The following is a 26,738-nucleotide window of genomic DNA, read 5'->3' as shown; positions in this document are numbered from 1 at the left end:
AGTTGAGGACCAAGGCAAACAGAACAAGATAAGTACCTGGGACAGCACTCTGCGTGTAGTGGAGAGCCATTGGAGGGCTGGATCAAAGAAGTGACTGACTGATCATATGTATCTTAAATGTCCATTCTGGTGCTGTGCGCACAATAGTCAACTAACGATGAGAGCGGAAGCACAGAGGTCAGTTCTGAGGCTACTACCGTAGCTCAGGTCAAGGATTATGGAGACTTGGCTTAGGCTGTGAGACGAGGTTGGATTTGCGATACATTCTGAAAATAGAGTGAGCAGAGATTACCTGTCAATTGGATGTGGAAGGTAAAGAACAAAAGGAGGCTAGAATGGGCTGAAGTACTTTGGCCTGCACAACTGAGTGGCCCCATTTCCTGAAACAGGGGACACTGCGGGGGCAGGGGGGTTATCTTGGAGATACTCCCAGAAATGTTCTTATGTGTATATTAGCACATTAAATCCTTATCTTTTAAAAGTATGCAAATAGGATCGAATTATACACAGTGTTACAGTTATCTGTTGCTGTGTAACAAACTACTCCAAAAGTTAGTGGCTTAAAATGACAATTTGTTATTATCGCTCCCAATTCTGTGGGTTAACTGAGCTCAGCTGAGGGGTTCCCTCTTGAGAGGGTGGTCATTCACGCAGCTACAATCAGATAGCAGTGGAGGTCAGCCCAGATGACCTGGGCTGGACATGCAGACTCAGTCCCCTGGGAGCTCAACTAAGTTGACAGAAGGGAATGTTGGCATATGATCTCTTCATGAGGCTTGGGCTTCTCATGGGATGGCTAGTGGGTTCTGAGAAAGAGCATCTCAAGAGTGAACATTTTAACAGACCAAGGCAGAAGCTGCCCAGTTTCTTATGACCCAGCCTTGGAAGTCCAAGACTGTTCCAGCTGTCAGATTCCACTGACTAAGCAAGTTGCTTAACCGGCGCAGATTCAACAGGAGGGGGAAAAAGACTTTACTCTTGATGGTGCGGAGACAAGATTACTTTGCAGAAGGACGGATATAGTTATGGCTATAATTTGCCACACACAGTGTTTTGCATCTTGCTTTTCACTCTTAAAAGTATACTTGGGGGCTTCCCTGGTGGCGCAGTGGTTGAGAGTCTGCCTGCCGATGCAGGGGACACGGGTTCGTGCCCCGGTCCGGGAGGATCCCACATGCCGCGGAGCGGCTGGGCCCGTGAGCCACGGCCGCTGAGCCTGCACATCCAGAGCCTGTGCTCCACGGCGGGAGAGGCCACAGCAGTGAGAGGCCCACGTAGCACAAAAAAAAAAAAGTGTACTTGGAGTTCTTTTTATATCATTGCGTTATGCGGGCCTCTCACTGTTGCAGCCTCTTCCGCTGCGGAGCACAGGCTCCGGACGCGCAGGCTCAGCGGCTATGGCTCACATGGCTCACGGACCCAGCCGCTCTGCGGCATGTGGGATTTTCCCGGACAGGGGCACGAACCCACGTCCCCTTCATCAGCAGGCGGACTCTCAACCACTGCGCCACCAGGGAAGCCCTACCTCATTTTTTAAAACAGCTGTGTAGTAGTCTTTTGTAACGATTATGAAAGATTATTTAACTAGTTCTCTATAGATGAGTATTTAGATTCTCTCTCTTTCTAATAGAAACAGTGCTATAATTATTACTTTAGTTCTTATATTTTGGACATACTTCTGATAATATATCCAAAGGTAAATGTATGCACTTTTAAGGTTGTATGGTTATTGCCGGTGGTGTCATTTACAAATAATAGTAGTATCAGAAAATATCAGAAATCAAAGATATTTCAGGCCAGTATTTCTGACATGTGCTCCTTGGGCCTCCTGCATCAGAATCAAGTGAGGTGTCTAGCTAAAATGCAGATTCCTGGGCCCCAGACCTATGAGATTAGACTCTCCAGGGTTGGGTCCTAGGAATATGTATTTTTAGAGATTCCTTAAGTGATTCTTATGCACTTTAAAGTTTTAGAACAATGATTTTGTCCAAACTCCTCATTTTATAAGTGGGAAAACTGAAAGTAGATTGATAGCTGCTTGGTACTTTCCTTATATTTCTGTTATATCCCTTAACAAAAAATCTGCTCTTCACAAAACTGAGTTACCCAAGAGAGGCCATATATTAACTATCTCAATAATCCCAGGAAATAGTGCCATGTTTGGTTTGCGGTCAGAGCTTAGTCAATATTTGCTAGATGTCAAAATCAATTGACCACATATGTAGGGGTTATTTCTGAACTCTCAATTCGATTTCATTGATCTGTATGTCTATCCGTATGCTATACCACACTGTCTTGATTACTGTGGCTTTATCTCGAGAGACTCTCTCCCTGACCAAACTTTAGTCAGCTACCTCTGAGCCCTCTTCTTGACTAGCCTCCAGTCGTGACCTATGAGAACTTGAGACTCTCAGCACAAACAATTTTGTCCAGTCCCACACCAAGACACTTGAACAAACACTAGCATAGTTTCTGATAAGTCTGCATGCCTGGAATGGTGACCCTGGCCCCCTCAAGTTCCTCCCTGACAAAGCTCAATGCTGCCAAAAGAATTTACTGTTTGTTCCAGGCACTACCTGATCACAGGCTCCTGACCTGCCTTTTCTTAGAGCATTTACTTTAGAAAACTAAAGTTGTGAATCCTTTCTCTGTCTCTCTGAGATGTATCTTCTGTAACCCAGGAATTTATTTCTCAAGGACCTGGGAGCTATCCCTTTGAAATGTAATCATCGAGAAGAATGGGGTCTCCATCTCCCAATCTCTGTGGGAGGGTAGGAGCCTAACTTCTGTGAGCATCAGTTGGTGCAAGAGTTTACCCACAGAGGCTCTGGCCTTCCCAGTGGCTGCTGAGCAGATGGTTGTTGCAGCCATAAGTTAACTCTAGAATTAACTCCAATATGTGTGGACTTTGACCAGTGAGCGAGGAAATGGGAGGAAACTAGCAGATATGTTGCTCACCCTCTTCCATGCCTCTAATACTCAAAACTTCCAAGACAAAAGACTTTCATACAGATTCTTTTTTTTTTTTAATTTTATTTTTTTGGCTGTACCACGTGGCTTGTGGGATCTTAGTTCCCCAACCAGGGATTGAACCCAGGCCCTCAGCCATGACAGCACAGAGTCCTAACCACTGGACTGCCAGGGAATTCCCCATACAGATTCTGAAGATGTCCCACAAGACGGAGAAATCAGCTTCATTATGGCAAAGCTGTGGCCAGCTCATTACCTCACTCCCTCCTTCCCTGCCTCACTTTCATTTCCCCTCATTCTTGGTTCCCTAGAATTGTATTCCCAGCAAAATGTTAACATGAACGTTTTTTCTCTACTTTCTAAAGAACCCAGGCAGACAGAGCCTTAGATATTATCTAGGAGTGAGGTCACAAACTCGAAACCTCCTAAGTGGGATTTAACCCACCGACATTTTATTTAGCCTGGATGGTATTTTAAATCAACTGCATCTTGGCCATTATTTAACAATCGGGAGACTTCACATAAAACCCGGATTTCCTACTTGTCTGGTATAACTGAGGTCTTAAAACAGTTAGCTGGTGTGTAGTTCTGCTGGCCCTTTGGACATGGGTTACTAACACTCCCTGGGCCAGTACGAAGCCCACCATCCCTATTGTCTTCCCAAACTGGGCTGGGTGTCAGCAGTCACTTATCATCACACTCGCCCAGTTCCCTCTTACTTGTTACACATATGTCTGTCAGAACTGAGATAAAGCAAAACAGACTGGAAGTGATAACACATTTCATGAGAAACAGAGAAGGTAAAGTTACTCAAAGTGAAGGCTCTTCTTACCTTGTGTTTAATATCTAAACACCACACCCACTTCACTTGGATACATTGCCTGATTTGCCCCTGAAGCATTTGAGCTTGCCGCTCCTAGAGAGGGCTCTCCCTCAGTTGCCGAAGAGGAATCTCAGACCTGGGGAAGGTGATCAATTTGCCCAGAGTCACCTACTGAATTAGCGGTACGCTCCTTTACTCCTTTGCCTCCGTGGCAAATGTTAGTTAACCACGTCTGAGAGACACTTATTTTCCTAGTGAATGCCTACAAAGAAGGGTGGTTTGAAAAATAAAAACAAAAACGTGTGGGTTGTTAACCCTGGTCTGAATTGTTAGGCTGATTAGCATCTATTGGAATTTCCTGATGCCAAAGGTCACAGGAGGCTCAAACTCATTGTCAAGAGACGAGGAAGGGAAAGGAGGAGGGCAGTGGACGCCCCTGGCCCGAAAACCCCATCCAGGTGGCAGCTGCCATCCTGGTGCTCTGGTTCAGTGGTGCTTAGTTCTTTGTGCTTGAATCCAGCTGCTGCAGGCCCTTCAGGCAGGTGTGTGAGGGATGTGACATCTGTCCATAAAAGGATGTAACATCTGTCCATAAAAGGAGGACAGTTATATGTGGAATCTAAAAAAAATGATGCAAGTGAACTTATTTACAAAACAGAAATAGACTCACAGACATAGAAAACAAACTTATGGTTACCAGAGGGGAAAGGGGAGAGGGATAAATTAGGAGTTTGGGACTAACATACACACACTACTATGTATAAAATAGGTAAACAACAAGGACCTACTGTATGGCACATGGAACTATACTCAACATCTTATAATAACGTATAATGGAAAAGAATCTGAAAAAGAAATCAGATTCTTTTTCAGAATCACTTTGCTGTACACCTGAAGCTAACACAACATTGTAAATTATATTTCAATTTTTAAAAATGGTTTAAAAAATAATTTTTTAAAAAAAGGAGCACAGGCTTTGAGTCAGCAGGCCTGGGTACAAATCCAGCCTCCTCTCACCACCTGAAAACCCCAGATAGATTTCTCCAGCCCTATAAACCTCAATTGTGCCACTAGTAAAATGGGAGTGAGAGTGCCTGTTTTGTAGTGTTGCAGTGAAAACTCAATGAGGGAATGCATGTAAGCAGTTATAAGAGGGCTGATGTATTGGCTACTGCTCTGCTCCTACCTCTTAGCCTTCAATCCTCAGGTGGTTCTGGAAGACTCTGCTCATAGCAAGACTGTGAGGGTTGCTGGCTGACTTTCTTCTCTGATTCTGGGGGCCACATTTACTTTGCAGGTGCTCTATGATGAGAGAGCATCAGGGCTGGCAATGCTGATGGGCATCAGTTCAGGGGTCCTGGCGGATCACTGGCCACTGCCCTGAGACCCCTGAGTGCCTCCACTCACCATACTGAGTATCCCGACCCCTCCACACCTCACCAGACACAGAAATAGAAGAGGTAACACCTGGCAGAGCAGGGTCCCCCAGACACATTGCTGGCAACTGTACTGGTGGGTCAGTGGTTAGTCATGCTGGTTGCTCAACGTTTTGCTTACCATCCTGAAATAAGGAACAAACTATCTGTCCACAGAGTCTTATTGTCATCCTCTTATCTTCAAAAGAAGGCAAGCATCAGCTTGACAAAGGGTGCAGTCTTTGCACAGCCCCCATCAAGGTCAGGGAGGCAGTGGTTCCTGGGTTCTTTGCACAGTCATTCTGAGCTGTAAATACATAACCATTGACCAAATAGCCTTTAATCCACTTGACAAACGAGACTTCTGAGCCTCCTTGAGGATGCCTGGGTCTCCCCTTTCTCTGGAACAAAACCTGGTTTTGCTTCTCAGGTTCTCAGTGGTTAATCCCAGACATGTTTGCTTTAGCTCCATCTCTGTGTCAGTGTTTCATTTGTTTCTGTTGTTTTCACACCCCTCTAGGTAAGCATTCCAATTGCCTTACAGAAAAAAAAAAAGAAAGAAAGATTTTTCACCAGCAATTTTCCTGGTGCCCTGGCTTGTCAGCTTCGAGCACATTCTTTCAACACTTACCCAGGGTAGATGTGGCTGATGGCATTTACAGTGAACCTGGATGGCTCAGGAAACCCACATTAGCATCTATTGGAATTTAGTGACATTCCAATGTCACTAAATGTGACATTCTTGCTGTTCTACTGGTGGCTTCACAGTGTCACTGTAAGTTTTCCTTGGAACTACAGAATCTCTGTCCCACTGCCACCCTTGCCCAGTGTTAGGGGCTCACCCTACAGCATCTCTGATATTGTAAAAGACCCTGTGCTGCATCTTTTGGCATACGGCAGTGAATTCATCTTATTGTATTGAAATAAATGGAAATATTAATTTGGCATAAATTAATACATGGACTACCATTGGCCTCCATCTTTCTGGTTTCTGGAGAGTAAAAACTCTATCACAAGGTCTGACATAGTCTGAGCCCCTAAATCCAGAAACTAGTTCAGCTCTGGACTGAACGCATGAACCCAAAACATTGCCTACGTTCACTTGAGTTCATTTTTCTAACACTTCTGACAGTATCCTGGCTAATTCAGAAACTGGTCCTGCCGTGGGGTATCAGACTCTAAAGTGAAAAACTGACAGGGGGCTGGGTGGGCCTTCAGGGGAGGATGGCCCTTTGGTGAGGATCACGCTTTCCCTGGCTGGGAACTCGGGAATTCTCATGTGCTGGATACTTTTCCATCTGCCCCTTCAAGCCTGCCTGTCACCAGGGAGGCTGGAGGAAGTCCCTGGGAAGGCATGTGTCTGTTGGGGGGTGGAATATAGATGGCAAGTGTGGTACAGAAAAGGGACCTGGAGGGAAAGGAGAAGGAATAGGAGAAGGTGCAGGTCAATGTGTAGGGGTGGGTGCAGCAGTTCTCACCTCTGTTACCTGTGAGATAAGAAGTGAGATTATCCTCTGGGTGTGAAGGAGGCACAGGTGGGTGGGAGGCTTAAGAGAAGTGCAGACAATTTGGAAAGGCTCTGGAGAAGGATTGGAGGGGTGACAGATGGGAGACAAGTAATCAACTTGAAGACTGGTGAGTGGGGACCACCCTGATCCTGGGCAGCCCACCCTGCAGCAGCCTCAACGGAGGGCTGTATGATTCTATGGATGCTGAGCAGCCCGTGGGGCAGATCTGGGGCTTGGGCCTTGTCAGCCTGATCCCCAGGTGGGGCTAGGGTGAGCACAGTGGAAGGTGGGGTGCTGAGGACCTCACTCTGGCTGACATCTCATTGGAGTCCATCCTCCTTTGTATCGCAAACTGCAGTCAGATGAGGTCACACCTCTTACCACAGTAGCCCAAATTCCCAGAAAAAGCAACGTAGAAGACACAAGAATGTGGCTGAGACTGAGCGGGAAATGTGCCTTGATCATTCTTATCTGGCTCTATAGGCTCCATGAGAAATTATCTACAGGAACAATGTCTATTATGGAGACTCTATTTCAAAGCCTGGTTTCCCAAGGCCATCTTAAAACAGCCTATCAGGTTTTAGGTGGTGATAGAGGATGGCATATTCTCTCCCGTTACCACCTGCTCAATCAAATGTCAGCAGGACTGACTTCTGCTGGCAAAGCAATATTTCCTACTTCAAAGGTGGCTCATCCCAAGAGATTAAAAATTAGACCAATAGTCGTCCACCAGGAAGTCCTGAACATTCTTTGCTATGATTATAGCAAGAAAAGCCTAGTTTATAGGGTGTTTTATATTTATTCTTTGCCATCTGTCAATTCCCTCAGTCTTCACGATCACCCTGGGAGATAAGCAGGCTGGTCCTATTATTTCTATGCTTCAGATAGACCTGAGGTGACCCACTTCCATTCTTCATCTGTCCTTTGCTCTGCCGCCTGAGACTCTAGCCATCTCCCTCTGACATTGAACTCTGCAATTCACAAGCTAGTCGCTGGACTCCCCCAGTCTCAGTCCTTGACCATAAAGTCAAAGCACACAATCCTTGGAGGGTCCCTCTAGTTCTGCTCATTACAACAGTTTCTGTTTAACAGATATAATACAGTTTGTTACAATGAAACATTTTAAAGGCTCACTTGTAAAATTGACTGGGATACCCATAAAGAGACAGCAGTGGTTGCTTTTTTTTTTTCTTTTTGCAACATCTCTCTCCCATTCCAGGCAGGAATCTGTTAATTTAGTTAAAAGGCCAGCCATCTATCAATTTCTTATTTATTTATTTTTGGCTGTGTTGGGTCTTTGTTGCTGCACGCGGGCTTTCGTTGCGGCAAGCGGGGGCTACTCTTTGTTGCAGTGCACGGGCTTCTCATTGCAGTGGCTTCTCTTGTTGCAGAGCACGGGCTCTAGGCACACGGGCTTCAGCAGCTGTGGCTTGCGGGCTCTAGAGCGCAGTCTCAGCAGTTGTGGCGCATGGGCACGTGGGATCTTCCCAGACCGGGGCTCGAACCTGTGTCCCCTGCATTGGCAGGCTGATTCCTAACCACTGAACCATCAGGGAAGTCCCCAGCCATTTATCAGTTTGGCAAACATGAATCCCCCTGGGTTAAGTTAAAGAAACCTGTATCTCTGAAAATAAGATAATCCTGGATTAAGACTTAAAATGTTTGCTGTACAGTCAGAAGACATTAAACAGGCACTCAGCCAATATCTATCAAACAAATACATCAAAATTCTTGCATGTGCCGATACTTTACCCACCTTTTCTCAAAGGCCCATCTGTGATATTACAGAAAAGAACCAAACTATAGGGAAGTAAGGTTTTTACCTCACAGAAAAGGTGTTTACCCAGCACATATAATGAGATTTCACTATGAGATATCTCATAAAATGTGAAGTTGAGGCTACCTCTGAGAGGAAATTAGCAAGTAAAAGCCTATGTGTACAGAGATCACCCACCTATAGAAGGTAGCTGCTTCCATCTCTTCTCTTCTCCATAATCACCAGCCACAGACCACACGATGGGATGGGTGAGTTCCCAGTAAAAGTGTGGCTTCATGCTTGTGGCTCGTGGAACCATCCCCAGCTTAAGGCATATGGGACATTTCAGAGAGAGAACTGGGCGGGGCATCACTGACACTTCCCAGAGTAGAGAAGGCGTTGGCCACCAGATTCCCAGGGGAGAAGGATGCAGCAAGCTGCCGTTGCTTGGTGGCACCAGCCATTATTAAAAATTATGACATGTGTCTGTTGGCCACTTGTATGTCTTCTTTGGAAAAATGTCTGCTCAGATCCTCTGCCCATTTTTAAATCAGATTGTTTGGTTTTTTGTAATTGAGTTGCTTAAGAGCTTTATATATTTTGGACATTAACCATTATAGGATGTATTGTTTGCAACTATCTTCTCCCATTCAGTAGGTTGCCTTTTTGTTTTGTTGATGGTTTCCTTTGCTGTGCAAAAGCTTCCAAGGAAGACATACCGATGCCTACAGCCACATGAAAAGAGGTTCAACTAATCATCAGGGAAATGCAAATCAAAACCACAATGAGAAATCACCTTACACCTGTCGGAATGGCTGTCATCATAAAGGCAACATATAAGAAGCATGGATGAGGATGTGGAGAAAAGGAAACCCTTGTGCACTGTTGATGGAAATGTAAATTGGTGCAGTGACTATGGAAAAGAGTGTGGAGGTTCCCCCCAAAATTAAAAATAGAACTACCATACAATCCCATAATTCCACTTCTGAGTATTTACCTGAAGAAATGAAAACATTAACTCAAAAAGATATATATACCTCTCTGTTCATTGCTGCATTATTTACAATAGCCAAGATATGGAAGCAACCTAAGTGTCCATTGATAGATGAATGGATAAAAAAGATGTGGTATATGATGGAATATTACTCAGCCATGAAAAAGAATGAAATCTTGCCATTTGCAACAACATGGATGGATCTAGAGGGTATTACGCTAAGTGAAATAAGTCAGAGAAAGACCAGTACCATATTATTTCACTTATATGTGGAACATATGAAAAAGCAAAACAAATGAACAAAGAAAAAGAAAACAGACTCATAGATACAGAGAAAAGATCAGTGGTTACCAGAGGGGAGGGAGGTGGGGGCTTGGATGAAACAGGTGAAAGGGATTAAGAATTGCAAACTTTCAGTTATAAAATAAATAAATCAAAGGGATGTAATATACAATATAAGGAATATGGTCAATAAAACTGTAATAACTGTATGGAGACAGATGGTTACCAGACTTATTGTAGTGATTGTTTTGTAATGTATTTAAATGTTGAATTACTATGTTGTACACCTGAAACTAACATAATATTGTACGTTAACTATACTTCCGTTATAAGAAAGATGACATCACCCTTTATCTGGCACTGGGTTGAACACTTTAGACACATTGCTCATTATTTTTTCAGGCCAGTCCTTTGAGGTGGAGATCATCATACCTACTTAATAAATGAGGAAAATAAGGATCAGAGATGTTAAGAAATTTGCCCCATGTTTTGGAGGCAGAACTTGGATTAGAACCTACTTCTGTCTTAGCCTCTACACTAAATCTCCTTGCTCTGATTCTGCACTCACCCAGCTCCCCAGGCTGCATTTTCTAAAGGAAGAGACTGTGGCCAACAGATGCAGTGAGATACAGGAGAGAGTGAGGTTGGGAGCCAGCAGATCTGAGTTCCATTCCAGGTACTCCCATTTACAAGCTGTGGGATAGTGAGAGGGCCTTCTGTCCTCATCTGCAGAGTAGGGATACTTAGAGACCTCACAGGGAACCCCTCTGACTGGGCCACTGGAGTGTTGCCACAGGGCAGCCTCCCCACACGTGTAGTTCCTTTTCCCTTTTGCGCTTCCCAGTGTGATAAAGGACCTTGTTAGGTCAGCATTCGTATATGGGCTTCTTGGGAGTTTGGTACAAGCCTGTGGGTTCACAGATCAGAACATGCAGTGGGTTTGTCCAGAGACCCAACTTTCTCTGCAGAGCTTCACAGCCTAGAACACTGCAACCCCAGCAGGACATAACTCTCCAAAAAGACCTGTCTGCCAAGCAAGCGAGCTTCCCCAACAGTGTCTTCACATTGTCCTTTTTAACTACAGCAATATTAAATATGCTGGCACAACACTCCTTGCCTTGAAAGTCCATTTCAAAGGAGAGTAATGAAATATTTTCTCTCTGGATAGTTGGAGCCTGGGATGGCATGGCAAATGCCCCCAGAGGCCAGTAGTGACTTGGGTGGAGAAAGAGGCTGACACACATTCCCAGGGCAAGGTGGAGAGCAGGCATGCCCTTCACCAAGTGTTTATGATGGCAAGGTGGACAGGCAGAACATGGAGCAGAAGCTTTGCACACTGTTGGGGACAAACTAATCTGTATGTGGTTATTCTGTGACAGGCTGTGAGCTCTGTTGAGACCCAAGGATCGGTCCAAACAATGAACAAAGTCTCTAATGAGTAAAAGGCTTATCAGTAAACAGCCTTGTAATAAAAACTCTCACCCCCTATTTGCATAGCACTTTACGGTTTCTACACCCCCTTCCACATACATCGTTTAATTTAAATCTCATGGCAGGCCTGGTGGCTGTTATCACCGTTCTTGGTTTATACAACAGCAGCAGCACAGCTGTGGCTCCATTTATAGAGGACATGCTGGGTGTCAGGAATTGCGAAAGCACTTTTTTGTTATTCAATCCCTCAACACGTATTGTTGAGCCCCTGCTCTGTGGGGGCACTTTTCTGAGTGTTGGGAATAAAGCCATGAACAAAAGAGTTAAAGTGCCAGCTGTAAAGGAGCTGATATTCTCTCTGGGGGAGGCAGACAACGACAAACAGGTTAACTATGTCTTAGGTGGGGCAATGATCAGTGCCTCACAGAGAAATAAAGCAGGGAAGGTGGGGAGGAGGGGAGCGTGAGGACAGGCCTATGGGTGAGATGGTCTGTAGTCGCTCAGGGAAGGACCTCCTAAGAAGGTGACATTTGGGCAAAGATCTGGAGGTGTCTGGGGATTAGCAAGGAGGGTGAGGCCAGCAGGATGGAGCCTGGGAGTGGCCTGTAGGGAAGACAAGGCCAGAGGGGCGAGGGGCAAGGGTCATGGAGGAGCTGACAGGCCCTGAAGGACTCCAGCCTGGGCTCTGAGCAGGATGAGAAGCCGCTGGAGGAGTGACCTGATCTGACTTTACTTTTAGTACTTTTTTTGTTTGTTTTTTTGTGGTATGCGGGCCTCTCACTGTTGTGGCCTCTCCCGTTGTGGAGCACAGGCTCCGGACGCACAGGCTCAGCGGCCATGGCTCACGGGCCCAGCCGCTCCGCGGCTTGTGGGATCTTCCCGGACCGGGGCACGAACCCATGTCCCCTGCATCGGCAGGCGGACTCTCAACCACTGCGCCACCAGGGAAGCCCCACTTTTAATACTTTTACCTCATTTAATTTTCAGAACAACTCGACAGAGTAGGTGCTATTATAATCCCCATTTTCGATGAAGAGTTAATCACAGAGAGGTAAAGTAACTTGCCCAAGATCACATAGTAAACATTTTGGAATCCGGATTACAGGCCTGGTCTGTCTGCCTGCAGAGCCCGTGATCCTAAGCTTCCCTAAGCGATACGTTCAAGCACTACGAAACTTGTGCCACTCCTTTCAAGTTTGTTGCCCAGGATCACACACCCAGGCGGCTGTGGAGTCATTGGCCTAGTTGAAATCTTTTTTCCCTTGGACCAGTCTGTTATATTTGTTTGTATTTTATCATTTCCACCTTTACAGGGAAAGATATGGAACAAATTTGTAAAATATTTTTAAAGTGGTATGAATCCTCGATTTTCCCTACTATACCAGACACACACACACACACATACACACACACACACACACAAAATAAATAGAAAATGTATTGAGGACCTTTATAAAAGCCATCTAGTGGAGATTGTCAATTATGAAGAGGTTAGGCAATGTCCAGTGTTACTTTGGGCAAGTGACAAAGCCAGTGTGAGATGTCATGTGTGTCAGGGTGCCTCCACTTACCCCACCCAGCTTCGAAAGTAACATGGGTAGAAAAGGCCCAGAAAGCCAAGTGGAATGGTGTTAAATGGGAACTGGACACACCAAAAAGTGCATATAAAAACTGATAAAATCAGAATAAAGTTATAGTTTCGTTTTAGTATTGTACATTGTACCAATGTCAATTTCTTGTGGGTTTGAAAATGTTCCATGGTTATTTAAGATGTTATCTTTGGCAGAAGCTGCCTGATGATACACAGAAACTCTCTGTACTACTTTTGCAACTTCTTCTGAGTCTTAAATTATTTAAAGATAAAAAAGGTTTTTTTTTTTTTTTTTTTTTAATGGGAATGGGGCTCAGAGGCATATTTGTAGCGGCATGGTTAGTAAAAGCAAAACTTGGAAGCAACTTAAATAGCCATCTCATCAATAGGAGACTGGGTATCCTACAGCCAGACTGTAGGATATTAGGCAGGTATTAAAAAGAATAGAGCACTTTGCTTTTTGAAAAAGCAGAATGCAGGACAGTGTGTGCAGTATTCTATGAATGGTGTTCCAAAATGCATGCGCACACACACGTATGTATAGACCATCTCTAGGAAGATGGATATTTAAGAAATCGGTAATAGCCAGGAGTTCTAGCTAGAGGAACTGAGAGACTGGGAGACAAGTGAAAGAGTGTTTTTCTTAAAATAATGTTTTTATCAGATACAGGTGTTATCTATTTAAAAGTAAAATGTTCTCAAATGTGGTACACCCCCAAAAGAGTCCTCATGACCTTTCTAGTTATTAATCATACATAAATAAAAGCAGAAACTGTATAGTAAATACTTGATAGATCTAAGTAAAAGTTTAAAATCTCTATATGTCAAAATATCACTTTAAAGGTAAAAATAGACATGAGGAAAATTTCTCATTCCTTAGTTCAATCTCCAGAGGCAGTGTTCTGACTATGAAAAAGTGAGGAAAATATTTGTAACACTTGTGACAGTTGAAGATTAATATCTTTAATATATTAAGAGCCTATTTACTCATTCAGAAGAAAAATATCAGTACCATCAAAACAGAAAAATAGGTAAAATTACAAGTGAATGGGCTACCCACAAAGGCAGAAATACAGCAAATAAATATACCAAAAATGTCCAATCTTGCCGATTATCAACGAAAATTAAAACAAAGTAACATCTCCCACCTTTCAGATTAGCAAATAATAAAATAATAATACCTCCAACCCAGAATTTCTACCTTTATAAATATATCCTAAGGAAAGTAACATAAGTGTGGGGAAATTTTTATCTAAAGGATAAAATTCCTAGTTTGGTGTTCCTAATGTTTAAAAAAGTCAGAAACAACCTGAGTGTTCAACAAGAGGAGGTTGATTAAGTAAATGAGAGCCCAGCCATTCCATGAAATAAAATGTAGACATTAAAATAGTGATCAGACCTATATTTATTGATATGCAAAGATGGTCATAGCATTGCTAAATGAGAAAAGCAGATTATATAACAGCGTTCTATAGCCTATGTATAGTATTATGTACAATGTTCTATCGTGGAAAAAGTGCTTATGATTTTTCCTTTCCTAAATGAAAGTATACCTAGAAAGCTCTTAAAGGAAAGCCTCTAAAATGTTGACAGTAGCTCTCTTTGGACAGGACAACCACAGAATTTTTTCTAAAAACTTCACAGAGGGAATTCCCTGGCGGTCCAGTGGTTAGGACTCCGTGCTCTCATTGCCAAGGGTCCGGGTTTGATCCCTGGTCTGGGAATTAAGATCCCACATGCCTCATGGCGTGGCCAAAAAAAAAATTTTTTTTCACAGAATTTCTTTTGCTTATCTCCATGTTCTCTTTTTTTATACCACTGTGCATGTGTGTGTGTGTGTGTAAAAGTCTAAAATAAATAAATAAAGGCCCGTTCAGTCTATAAAGATGAAAGTTGAAATAGGATCAAACAGTGAAAATCGGTCAGGCAGGTTTGGGCAGAGCAGGCTGCAGTGCCATCTGAGGAGTGCTCATTTTAATGTTCCTTCCTCCCCCTCCTTGTGGGCAGCCCCCTCCCCCATGAGAAGCCACAGCTTGGCTCCTCTGGGCACCTATAGGGACTGCCTTCCTCCCAGCACCTAGTGAACAGCAGACGAGCACCTCTAGTTATGCTGTTGACTGACAATGTCAGGGTCTTTTTCTGGCTCTGGAATACCTGGAATCACTAGGTGTGATTCTTTTTTTTTTAATTTTTATTTTATATTGGAATGTAGTTGATTAACAGTGTTGTGATAGTTTCAGGTGTACAGCAAAGTGATTCAGTTATACACATACACGTATCTACTCTTTTTCAAATTCTTTTCCCATTTAGGTTGTTATATAATATTGAGAAGAATTCCCTGTGCTATAGAGTAGGTCCTTGTTGGTTATCCGTTTTAAATATAGCAGTGTGTACATGTCAATCCCAAATTCCCTAACTATCCCTTCCCTCCGTCCTTCCCCCCGGTAACCATAAGTTTGTTCTGTAAGTCTATGAGTCTGTTTCTGTTTTGTAAGATCTCTTTCTCTGTCTGACTTACTTCACTCAGTATGACAATCTCTAGGTCTATCCATGTTGCTGCAAATGGCATTATTTCACTCTTTTTTTTTTTTTGCGGTACGCGGGCCTCTCACTGTTGTGGCCTCTCCCATTGCGGAGCACAGGCTCCGGACACACAGGCTCAGTGGCCGGGGCTCACGGGCCCAGCCATTCCGCGGCATGTGGGATCTTCCCGGACCGGGGCACGAACCCGTGTCCCCTGCATCGGTAGGCAGACTCTCAACCACTGTGCAACCAGGGAAGCCCTCACTGTTTTTAATGGCTGAGTAATATTCTATTGTATATATGTGCCACCTCTTCTTTACCAGGTGTGATTCTATCCTGCATGGCTGCTCAGTGCCAGGCACTGGGTCAGTCATTGGGAGGAACATGGACAGGAATAAGTTATGGTCACTAACTTGGTCACAAAGTTCTTAGTTGCAAACAACAAACCTGCTGTAGTCTGTGGGAGCAGGAAAGGAATTTATTAAAGATGTCAGGCAGCTCACAGGCTTTGTGGAAGGCCAGAGACATAGGCTTGGTTGCCATGAAGCCAGATAGACTCCCCAAACCTCACTGCTCCAGCAAGACCTCACTGCCTCTGGTCATAGTCACTGCCGCTCATGCCACTGACACTGCACACTGGACTCTGGACACCCTCGCCCTAGGAGCAGCATCCACTCCCGCCATCATTCCTGGGGGACTCTGTGTGATGGCAGTTTCCAGGCATCCTCTGTAAGGAGGTCCTGCTCCATGTGTCTGATTGTGGAACTGAGGTCACACATCTGTGACAAGGATGCTAGGACAGCAAGTCATAGATGCTACTTTGGTGTAATGGGACTCACATCGTGTGAAATTCTTCAAACTCTGTGTTTCAAAAGAAACCGAGGGGCCACGAACCATGATGAATGTGCCCCTGACTTCCAGGAACTCAGAGGCGGCAGCGGGCAGTTTAAACATATGAGGTGAAAGCAGAAGTGTACAGCACTTCTATGGCATCGCTGGTGAGAGGGGAGGCAACCCCTCAAGGGAGCAGGAGAGCTATCCCAAAGACTTATTTTAGGGGAGGTAGGGGATGGCACTGGAAAGGATCACCATGGCCAGCTCTGAAGAGCTTTGAGAGCCAATTGGTTAAGAGGCCTGAGCGTCTGTGTGTAGAGGCAAACACAGGGTGAAATTTTAGGCACCGTGGCAAGCTGTAGGGGGAACATTTGGGGATAAGATGGTGTTATGGGTTGAACTGTGTTACCCTCAAATTCATATGTTGAAATCCTAAGCCCCAGTACCTCAGAAAGTGACTGTATTAGAGGTAGGGGCTTTAAAGAGGTAATTAAAGTAAAATGAGGTCATTATTAGGCTGGGCTCTAATCCATTGTGACTGGTGTCCTCATAAGAAGAGGAGATTAGGACATAGATATGCTTAGAGGGAAGACCACATGAAGACACAGGGAGAAGACAGCCATCTACAAGCCAAAGAGAGAGGCTTCAGAAGAAACCAATACTGCCAATGCCTTGATCTCAGACTTCTAGCCTCCAGAATTGTGAGAAAATAAATTTCTGTTGTTTAAGCAACCCAGTCTAAAGTAATTTGTTATGGCAGCCTGGGCAAACTAATAAAATGGTAAGTCCCTCAAATGTACCAGGAGGTACATTTGAAGCTTCTACCTTCAGATAATCTAGCAGAGGAACAAGATCTATACAAGTTACTAAAATAAACTGGGGAAAAAGCAAAATGTGAGTGAAAAGTCATAGAGCAATAATGTTAGTGTTCTTGGGGCTTCCAAGGACAGGAGAGTCATTTACAGGATGATAAGAATAAGAGTATATGTTTGGTAATTAGATGTCTACCATGACATATAAACGGGGTCACCTAAATAAAATTTATCTCTGGTAATAACTCTTCTCTGGGAAGAATCCTCAACTTAATACTACCTAGGTAGTTAGTGGGGCGGTAGTTTCTCTTGAATCTGCAAGGTGTCTATTGCCTTTAGCTCAGAAAAATCCTCATGCTAAAGTGGCACATTTGGGGGAGGCTTGTCCTGAACCCCTACACTGGCTTATATCAATGTAACGTCCTCTAGAATCACTCATGTTGTAGCATGTCTTAGAATTTCCTTCCTTTTTAGGGATGAATAATGTTCACTATATATACAGTGAACATTATTCAGCCTTAAAAAGTAAAAAAAAATTATATTAAATATATTAAATTATATATATTATATATCTCGCATTTTGTTTATCCATGCATCTGTTAATGGGTTGCTTCTACCTCAGTCTTATTTCTTTTAAGTTGTTTTTGAATCTTGATAAATAACCTTTATTATTAAATATCTAAATCCATATGGGTTGCTGAACACAGGATAGTGTACCCAGTAGTCTGAAGCTATTCTAGAAGTGAGCTGGTTTTCACTGCAGTCTTGCTTGGCCCACGGCAATTTGCAGGAACAGGAGTGGCTCTGAACACAGGCAGAGGGAATGGATGTGGGGAGTAAAGGATGATCTGTAGTGAGCCTTGTACTCTAAACCCGAAGTTGCTTCACTGCTCAAGTTTAACTCACGTCAGCCCAAAGGTCGCACAGATGTTTTCTGCTGGGTTACTGTGGACTCCAAAGTTCTGGTACTTGGGCCAATAAAGCAGAATATCTGCAGCATGGCCCTGTTTCCTCAATAGTTACATCCAAATCAGCCACTCCACCTCTACTCCCTCGCCCCCGCCCCATCCATCTGATGTCTTCACATCAGCCTTGGCCCTATAGTGTTTTGCAAGAACAGGAGTGGCTTTGATGATAGAAGCATTGGCGTAAAGTAGTGTTTCCCAAGCTTGCCTGATCACAGACTCCTCTGAGAGGCTTGATGAAATACAGATTCCTGGGGCCCACCCCCAAACCTACCGAATCAGAATTTATAGGAGGCCATGCAATTTGATTTTCAACAAGTGCCTCAGAGAGTCTTACGATACCAGCAGGAAGTAGAACAAACACTTGACTTAGAACATCTGAATGCTACTGAAGTTTAAGTATCTGGAAAGTTCTGAATACATTTGTTGAGCATGCCCCATGCTAAGTGCTAAATGGAACAAGAGGATTATCAGATCCAGACACTGCAGGTCTGGCTGCCTGAAGCAGGTTTGCAGGTATTGCCTTGGCTGAGTCACTGTGTCTTACAACTGAACCTTGATTTTGTGCTCCTGAAATTTGATATTGTCTTTGTATCGAGTGTCAGTGTGACTCTGGAGTGCGATTGTATCAGCAAGGTTAAGGCCTAGTGAGCTCTTCCTCTCTGACATCGGAGTGCACCTCCAGAGTGGCCAAAGCACCCTTGTCAACTGAATTTGACACCCTCCCACCCCACTCAGTGATGCATCATCACAGCCACGTCAATATGACCCTCTTCTAGGGGTCCCGTGGACCTAGTGTGGAAAACAGTGAAGTGGGAAGAGGCTCGATGCTGGAGCCAACGTAACTGAGTCTGAATCTCCATTCCTTTGTACACCAGCTGTGTGCCCTGTATAAGTTTCTTAATCTCTCTGAGCCTCAGTTTCCTCACTGTAAAATAGGGATCATCAGGTGGATATGAGAATTAAATGAGGGGGCTCCTGGCGGTCCAGTGGTTAGGACTCGGCGCTTTCGCTGCTGAGTGTCTGGGTTCAATCTCTGGTCGGGGAACTAAGATCCCACAAGCCACGAGTGCGGCCCCAAAAATTAATTAATTAGTTAAATGAGATTCTGCATATAAATTCATTAACTTAAAACAGATTTGATGCCTTCTCTATGCCAGTTATGTGTCCCTCAATCCTGGGACAGTAACTGACTCCGAGTCAGGGCCCACAGAGCCCCTTCCCTCTTTCCTGCCACGTTGCCTATCCCACTTAGCACAGCGCTCCACGTGGAGGAAAGGGGCATATTTTCTCTCCTGCTCAGAGCCGCCAACTCCTTTCCCCTATAATTATCTCGCCACCTATGAAATTTCTCTCATGAACTTCTTTTTTGTGATAGCAAAATACACGGTTTTTTTGTTTGGTTTTTTTGTGTGTGTGTGGTATGCGGGCCTCTCACTGCTGTGCCCTCTCCCGTTGCGGAGCACAGGCTCCGGACGCGCAGGCTCAGCGGCCATGGCTCACGGGCCCAGCCGCTCCGCGGCATTTGGGATCTTCCCGGACCGGCGCACGAACCCGTGTCTCCTGCATCGGCAGGCGGACTCTCAACCACTGCGCCACCAGGGAATCCCAAAATACACGTTTTGATTAAAATTTCTCTGGGAGAATTTTTTAACCCATTGCACTCTCTAAGGCAGTGGTCCCCAACCTTTTTAGCACCAGGGACCAGTTTTGTGGAAGACAACTTTTCCATGGGTCGGGGGGGGCGGGGTGGTGGGGGACGGTTCTGGCGGTAATGCGAGCGATGGGGAGCCGCAGATGAAGCTTCGCTCGCTCGCCCACCGCTCACCTCCTGCTGTGCGGCCCGGTTCCTAACAGGCCGCGGACCAGTACTGGTCCTTGGCCAGGGGGTTGGGGACCCCTACCCTAGGGGCCGTTGTCCAGATATGAAGCTGCTTAGTGGCAGTCGAGGCTGAGGTTGGTGGCCCAGGCTTCTCTGGCCTCCCCACTACCCAGGCCACCTACCCCAGGTGCCTTGGGAAAAGCTTCTTCCAGTCTTCCCTTTGGTTTCCTGATTACCCTTTGGGAAGAGAATTGAAATGTCCTCTTTTGTTAAAATAAGTCAAGGGTCACCTTGTGGAAGGAAACATTGTCACAAATGGCCCTGGGGATGGCTGTTCTGTGTACACCTTGGGGACGGGCAATTTAAATCTGGGGTTTACAGTTGCGTTTCAAGGGGGCAATGAGCCCTAAAATTGTTGGCAGCCTTGAATGTGTGGGTGGATTTTCCCCGGGGAGATTGTTTCCAGTTTTCATCAGCTTTTCCTAGGGCTCCATGGTCCCTGCCTGGAGTGACGCGTTGTTTCTGTTGGCTGAGCCAGCTCTTGACTTAACAAGCCTCTATGCCAGGCTTGGGACAACCATTCCCTTCCCACATTCAAGCAGCAGTACTGCTGGCTACTTCTTGAGCAGGGAGGACAAGAAGAGCCAGGCTGAAGCAAGCTGCCTGGCCTCAGAGGAGTCCAGACCTGCCTCTGGGCCTGTTGGAAGTTGCTGTGGTCCTGTGTGCGTGGGATGGAATTTACCAACAATGTCAGGGATGGTCTGTGTTCATAGTCTAGGTCCTATATATATATGGGTACCGATTCCTGAAGGTGGCATTTTGGGGTTCCCAGACAAGGGGTGACCTTAAATAGGTGAGGGGCACCCCAGACACCTGGAGTGCAAGCTGCTTCCAACACAAAGCTGGCCCTGGGGAGGCTGGGCATCCTATTCCTTCTAACAGGCCTTGTTCTTGTCTCAATGACAGTGCTGCTGTACCTGTGGATTATGACACAAACAAGTGCCAGATAATCTTCAACAAGGAGACCTGCACCTATGCAGTGGTGGAACAGGAGGACCCAGAAAAGACTTGTGCTGTCAGTGGATAGGTGTTATAATGTGCTTCTCATGGGCCCAGAGCTCCCAGCCTGCTGGGGGCACCCAGGTTCTCCCAGGCCAGGCGTCGTTCTCCTACGGCCTCTAATAGTCTATGATTGTGTAACCCCACCTATCAGTCAAAAGTGTTTTGAGCAAACACTTGAATATGTGTATACTTTTAGTTTATACATTATGTATGCATTGATAATACACACATTATAAAGCATGTAAACATTTAAAGGAGACAAAAATAAATATGAATAAAAGTTATTTTCCCTCCACTCCCATAGATCATTGTGCATCCCTTACTCAGGGGAGCACTGCTGCTTCTCTTGCTTCTGATAGATCTGTGCTTTGCTGCCCCAGTGTCCCACTATCTGGTGAAAAATTCAAAATATAAATGTGTCTTAAAGATGAAATCAGATCCTTTATTTTCTTTGAGGTTTTCATGTTTATCCTTCCTTCCTGTTCTTCAGAGAGTATCTGCTGTGTCCCTTATATAAATCTGTGTTTGCCTGACGTTAGAGCAGGTTAGAGCAGGATAGCTTGGAAGAAGTGCCTCTAAGCCCACTTGCAGCCCAGTGGGGTGTTAAGAGGCCAGGAGTCCTGCCTTGTAGATGGGGAATAGCTTGGGTGCAGGGCTACAGTATCAGTACTCAAAACTTAGGGACTTAAAACAGTGACAATGCTGATCATCTCTTGCTGTTTCTGTGTTACAGAACATTTGTTCAGTCAACAGGTCCTTACTGAGTGCCTGGCAGTGCTCTAGGCCTGGGGATACATTAGTGAACCAGAGAGATCAGGTCCCTGCTCTCTTGGGGCTTAGAGTTGGGTGTGTGTGTACGTGACAGATCACAAACAAGCAAAGAGCCTTCTGTTGAACAATCCATGGGCAATCAGTAAAGAGCTTTATTTCCCCTCTGCCCCCTAACCCCACCTGTGCAAACATACTATGTGGACTAGTTGAGCAATCTAGGCAGGTCCTAGATTTGGGTCACCCTAAGATAATAAAAAAGTGCCTTGGTCACTTTTAGTTACAAAAGAAGCCTCAATCCAGAATCTGCCTCTGAATTGAAGAGGGAATGAGGGACAGTATGATGCCATCTTGGCTCCGTCTGCCTGTGGCAGTGTTTAAGATGATTTACTTCCTCATGAGGCTTTTGTGGGCCTTTCTGATATTCCCTGCAGCTCCTCTTTCTCCACAGCTCCGCTCCTAATCACAGGCCATGAGAGCCCTTTTAGCTTCTGCATCTGAACCTATGTTTCCTGTTGCTGTCTGCTGAGATAGCCTTGCCCCTTGTTATTCTTGGGTGAGATGCATAAAACCCAATTACAATCATTTCCTTTGCAAATCCTACTCATGGGAAATCTGGGGAGCAGTTAGCAGCTAGTATTGGGGACTTCTGTCAGAACTAAGACAGAAAGATTCTTATTTTAACATCTGGTAATAAACAAACAAACAACTAAATAAAATTCCAATATAGATAATTAATGCCAAAATGTGAGGGAAGGTACAGAGTGGTGGAATGTGGAGTGCAGAAAACTGTGTGGTGTGTGATATGGTGCAAACAAGAAAATGCTTTGAAGTCAGATGGTATAATTTGGAACCTGGGCTTTGACATTTATTTATTTATTTACTGAATTTTTAAAAATTGTGGCAAGATATACATAACATAAAATTTATCATTTTAACCATTTTTGTGTACAATTGAGCGGCATTTAGTATACTCCCATTGCTGTGCGACCATCACCACCACCCATATCCAGAACTTCCCATCATCCCAAACAGAAACTCTGTACTCATTAAACAATAACGTCCCTTCCCCAAGTCTGCGGCAACCACCATTCTATTTCCTGTCTCTATAAATATGGTTGTTGTAGGTACCTCATATATATGGAATCATACTTTGTCCTTTTGTGTGTTCTGACTTTTATTTTTGCATCTGTACGTTAAGCCTGAATAATATCTGACTTGTTAGGACATCTGGTGTGAGAGAATCACTTAGGATAGTCCTCGTTACAGAGCCTGCCTTCGATAAATGTTTCTTTCATTTAACCTTATTTATTCCTAAACGGCGAAAGGACCCTGATCTATGGCCCAGGAAAACTTGTGCGCCGGCGCTCTCGCCCTCTGGAGGGTAGTCAAGGACCTTGGGCCGACTCGACTTGAGATCTCGCGAGACTGTCAAACATTTGGTAGGAGACGTGGGAGGAAGGTTGTGTTCTCGCGAGAAGTCTGCCTTTAGGCCCTTGGCTTGTGTCGGGCAGTACCTCTGTCCGCTAAGGTCTCCTCAGAACGCCCGGAGCTGCACTCGGAGGTGGTAAGTACCGGAGGAGCTAGCGGGGCGGGCGTGCCTCCTCCCTATCTCAACGCCGCGGGTCGGCCTGGGGCGCCATGGACGCGTACCGGACCGGCCCGGGCCTGTCTGGGGCTGCCGTTCGAGGCTGGCCTCTCCCTCGACCCGCTTGCCTCGAGGGCGGCCTCCTCCTGCCTGCCCGCCGGCCTGGGCCTGCCTTCCTATCTCTGGCCCTCGACTCTCGGCCTGAGGGCCACCTCTTTCTCCCCGCCCGGCCTGTTCTCCCTTCGTCCTTAGACACTCTGGCTTGGGGACCACCAACGGCTGTCTGCCCGCCCGCCCCCCGGCCCCGGCTGTGACAGCTCCAAGTTTTTGCTCCCTCTCGCCGGGGTCACTTGGAGCAAGGAGGGGCCTGTTTTCCCGAACGGACTCAGAGTATATACATTCCTAGCCTGTTGGGTGGAAACGCGAAGAAGATAACGTTTTTTTCGGCCCTCTACCTGCCAACACAGCGTCACTTACCGTAAAGTGCTTGTAGTTCTCCTAACAGTCCCGAGAGGTAGTTCCATTATCTCCTTTTTACAGATGAGAAAAGCGAGGCTTGCTAGTTCATTGACTCATTCCACCAACAAGTATTTAATTCAGTGCCTATATGTTAAGGGTGTTGAGGATACAGCGATGAAAGAAAATGGGCACAGCCCTTATTTTCATGGAACTAAATTCTTGTGGCAGGAGCAACAATGATCATATAGTCTTAAGTGTCACATCATGTAACAGGGGTGATGCGATCAAGAATGGCAGAAGGCGGAGTGCTAGTGTCTGTTTGACCCCAAAGGCAGAGCTTTTTTCACCATACCATTTTGTGTTGTTTTCTAATCAGGGTAAGGTTCACCATAGCATAACTGTTTGAACCACCTACTTGGTAATATGGAAATATGGTTGTAGGGACTATTGAGTTACTTCCTGGGTGAGAACAGGGCAGGTAATCATAGCTGGCTCATTTCTGCACAGCGTACTAATGTGACATTTCTGAACTTTAAAGAACCTCAGAGCCTTTGAGGAAGACGCACCCAAATGCTGCAATGGAGGTGGGGGGTGTGGTGCATGTACCTTTGAGGCAAGTCACTTGGTTTGCATTTTGACAGTTTGCTAGCTTGCAGATTTGTTAAGTGAGATGGTATATGTAAAGTCTAGCACGGTAACATTTCTTACATTTTAATATTCTTTCCTCCTTTTCTATTGTCCTTGGGTCCCCAGGGAAAACCTAGTGGTCTAAGGTTTTATGATAACTGTATTTTGTGTTTAAATAAACTTCTACAATTATATTATTATTTTTGGGAAAAGAGGTATTTCAAAAGTGGAGAAGCCTGGTGAGCTATGCAGGGAAAGTAAGATGTGATTCTCAAAGAGGGAGGAGGTATCTTATTTTAGAATTACATAGGTTTCCCCACCCCACCCACATTTTATTAAGATTCAGTCGGTTTAGCTGTGCCAGAATCTCAGTAGCCTGTGTAGGGGCTTCATAAAACTGCACAGGCGATTCTGATACATATCCCTCCCCCCACTAGCTTCCTGGCTAGTGTTTTATGATCATTTTCCTCCCAGAGTAAGTGTTGGCACACTGGAAGGCATTCAGAGCAGTGGTTGCTGCTGGTGGACTTCTAAATCGCAGTCTATTTCAAAGTTTTCTTATTTTCTTAGTTTTCGGTGACTCAATGGCACAAATTTTCCTCTAGATGGCAAGTTTACCATTGTGTCCTTGGGGACTATCACAGTATGTGTCAGCTTAGACACTCAATAAATATTTGTTGAATGAATAAAAAGAGATAATAAAATCTTGACACCTAAATGATCCCTTCAACATACATTGTGTGGTTGGAGACCTTAGACTCATCTGGCATTAAATCTTGGTTCTTTTACTTGGAATCCTGTGACTGTAGGTAATATATCTAACCTTGTCAAGCCTTAGTTTCTCTGTTTTTAAAATTGTGTTGATACATCACTAATCATTAGAGAAATGCAAGTCAAAACCACAATGAGGTATTACCTCCCACCAGTCAGAATGGCCATCATCAAGAAATATACAAACAATAAATGCTGGAGAGGGTGTGGAGGAAAGGGAACCCTCTTTCACTATTGGGAATGTAAATTGATACAGCCACTATGGAGAACAGTATGGAGATTCCTTAAAAAACTAAAAATAGAGCTACCATATGACCCAGCAATCCCACTAGTGGACATATACCGTGAGAAAACCGTAGTTCAAAAAGAGACATGTACCACAATGTTCATTGCAGCACTGTTTACAATAGCCAGGACATGGGAGCAACCTAAGTGTCCATTGACAGATGAATGGATAAAGAAGATGTGGCACATATATACAATGGAATATTACTCAACCATAAAAAGAAACGGTATTGAGTTATTTGTAATGAGTTGGATGAACCTAGAGTCTGTCATACAGAGTGAGTAAGTCAGAAAGAGAAGAATACAGTATGCTAACACATATATATGGAATCTAAAAAAAAAAAAGTTCTGATGAACCTAGGGGCAAGAAGACGGGAATAGAGATGCAAACATAGGGTATGGACTTGAGGACACGGAGAGGGGGAAGGGTAAGCTGGGATGAAGTGAGAGAGTCGCATTGACATATATACACTACCAAATGTAAAAATAGATAGCTAGTGGGAAGCAGCTGCATAGCACAGGGAGATCAGCTCGGTGCTTTGTGACCACCTAGAGGGGTGGGATAGGGAGGGTGGGAGGGAGGCGCAAGAGGGAGGGGATATGGGGATATATGTATACAGATAGCTGATTCACTTTGTTATACAGCAGAAATTAACACAACATTGTAAAGCAATTATACTCCAATAAAGATGTTAAAATAAATAAATTGTGTTGATAGTGCATACGTACCTTAAAGTTTTGTGAGGACTAAATGAGATAATGTGTAAAAGTAAAAGTCTTGGCAGTTAGATATATTAAATACTTACCGAAGCCATTCTTTTTTTTTTTATATAAATTTATTTATTTATTTTTGGCTACGTTGGGTCTTTTGTTGCTGTACGTAGGCCTTCTCTAGTTGTGGCGAGCTGGGGCTACTCTTCTGTTGCTGTGCCCATGCTTCTCATTGCAGTGGCTTCTCTTGTTGTGGAGCACAGGCTCTAGGTGCTTGGGCTTCAGTTGTTGTGGCACGGGGCTCAGTAGTTGTGGCTCACGGGCTCTAGAGCACAGGCTCAGTAGTTGTGGTGCACAGGCTTAGTTGCTCCGCGGCATGTGGGATCTTCCCAGACCAGGGCTCGAACCCATGTCCCCTGCATTGGCAGGCGGATTCTTAACCACTGCACCACCAGGGAAGTCCCTGGATCCATTCTTCCAATGAATATTTATTGAACATCTACTGTATAACAGTGAACAAAAAGACAAAGTCCCTGCCTGTGTGGAATGTATTTCTTCTAGTGTGTTTTCTGAAGTGAGATCAGAAAATAAATGGTTTCTACATGTCAGATACTGATAAATACTGTGGAGATAATTTAAAAATAAAATATATTAAGGGGGAGTGTGTGGAAGGAAGACTTATTTTACATAGGGTAGTGAGGAAGATGACACTAAGGAAGAGGAGTGGGCACGATATCTGGA

At 44.7% G+C, this 26,738-nt stretch overlaps 1 protein-coding gene across 3 annotated transcripts in view; it reads left to right on the top strand.

Annotated features, from left to right (window-relative positions):
• Positions 1 to 26,738, top strand: part of NCOA4 (nuclear receptor coactivator 4) — a 63,852-nt gene that overhangs the window by 18,235 nt on the left and 18,879 nt on the right. For 2 of the 3 annotated variants that reach the window (XM_024739096.1, XM_024739093.1), the window contains exon 1: positions 23,019 to 23,123. The exons of the other annotated variant lie outside the window; for it this stretch is intronic. The gene's annotated coding sequence lies outside the window, so the exon portion shown is untranslated. Of the gene's footprint in view, positions 1 to 23,018; positions 23,124 to 26,738 lie in introns of those variants that run through there. 3 annotated transcript variants of the gene reach the window in all.

Source organism: Neophocaena asiaeorientalis, unplaced genomic scaffold (assembly GCF_003031525.2).
Source record: "Neophocaena asiaeorientalis asiaeorientalis breed wild unplaced genomic scaffold, Neophocaena_asiaeorientalis_V1.1 scaffold202, whole genome shotgun sequence".
Lineage (NCBI taxonomy): Eukaryota > Metazoa > Chordata > Mammalia > Artiodactyla > Phocoenidae > Neophocaena > Neophocaena asiaeorientalis.
This window is presented reverse-complemented; position numbering and strand designations above follow the sequence as displayed.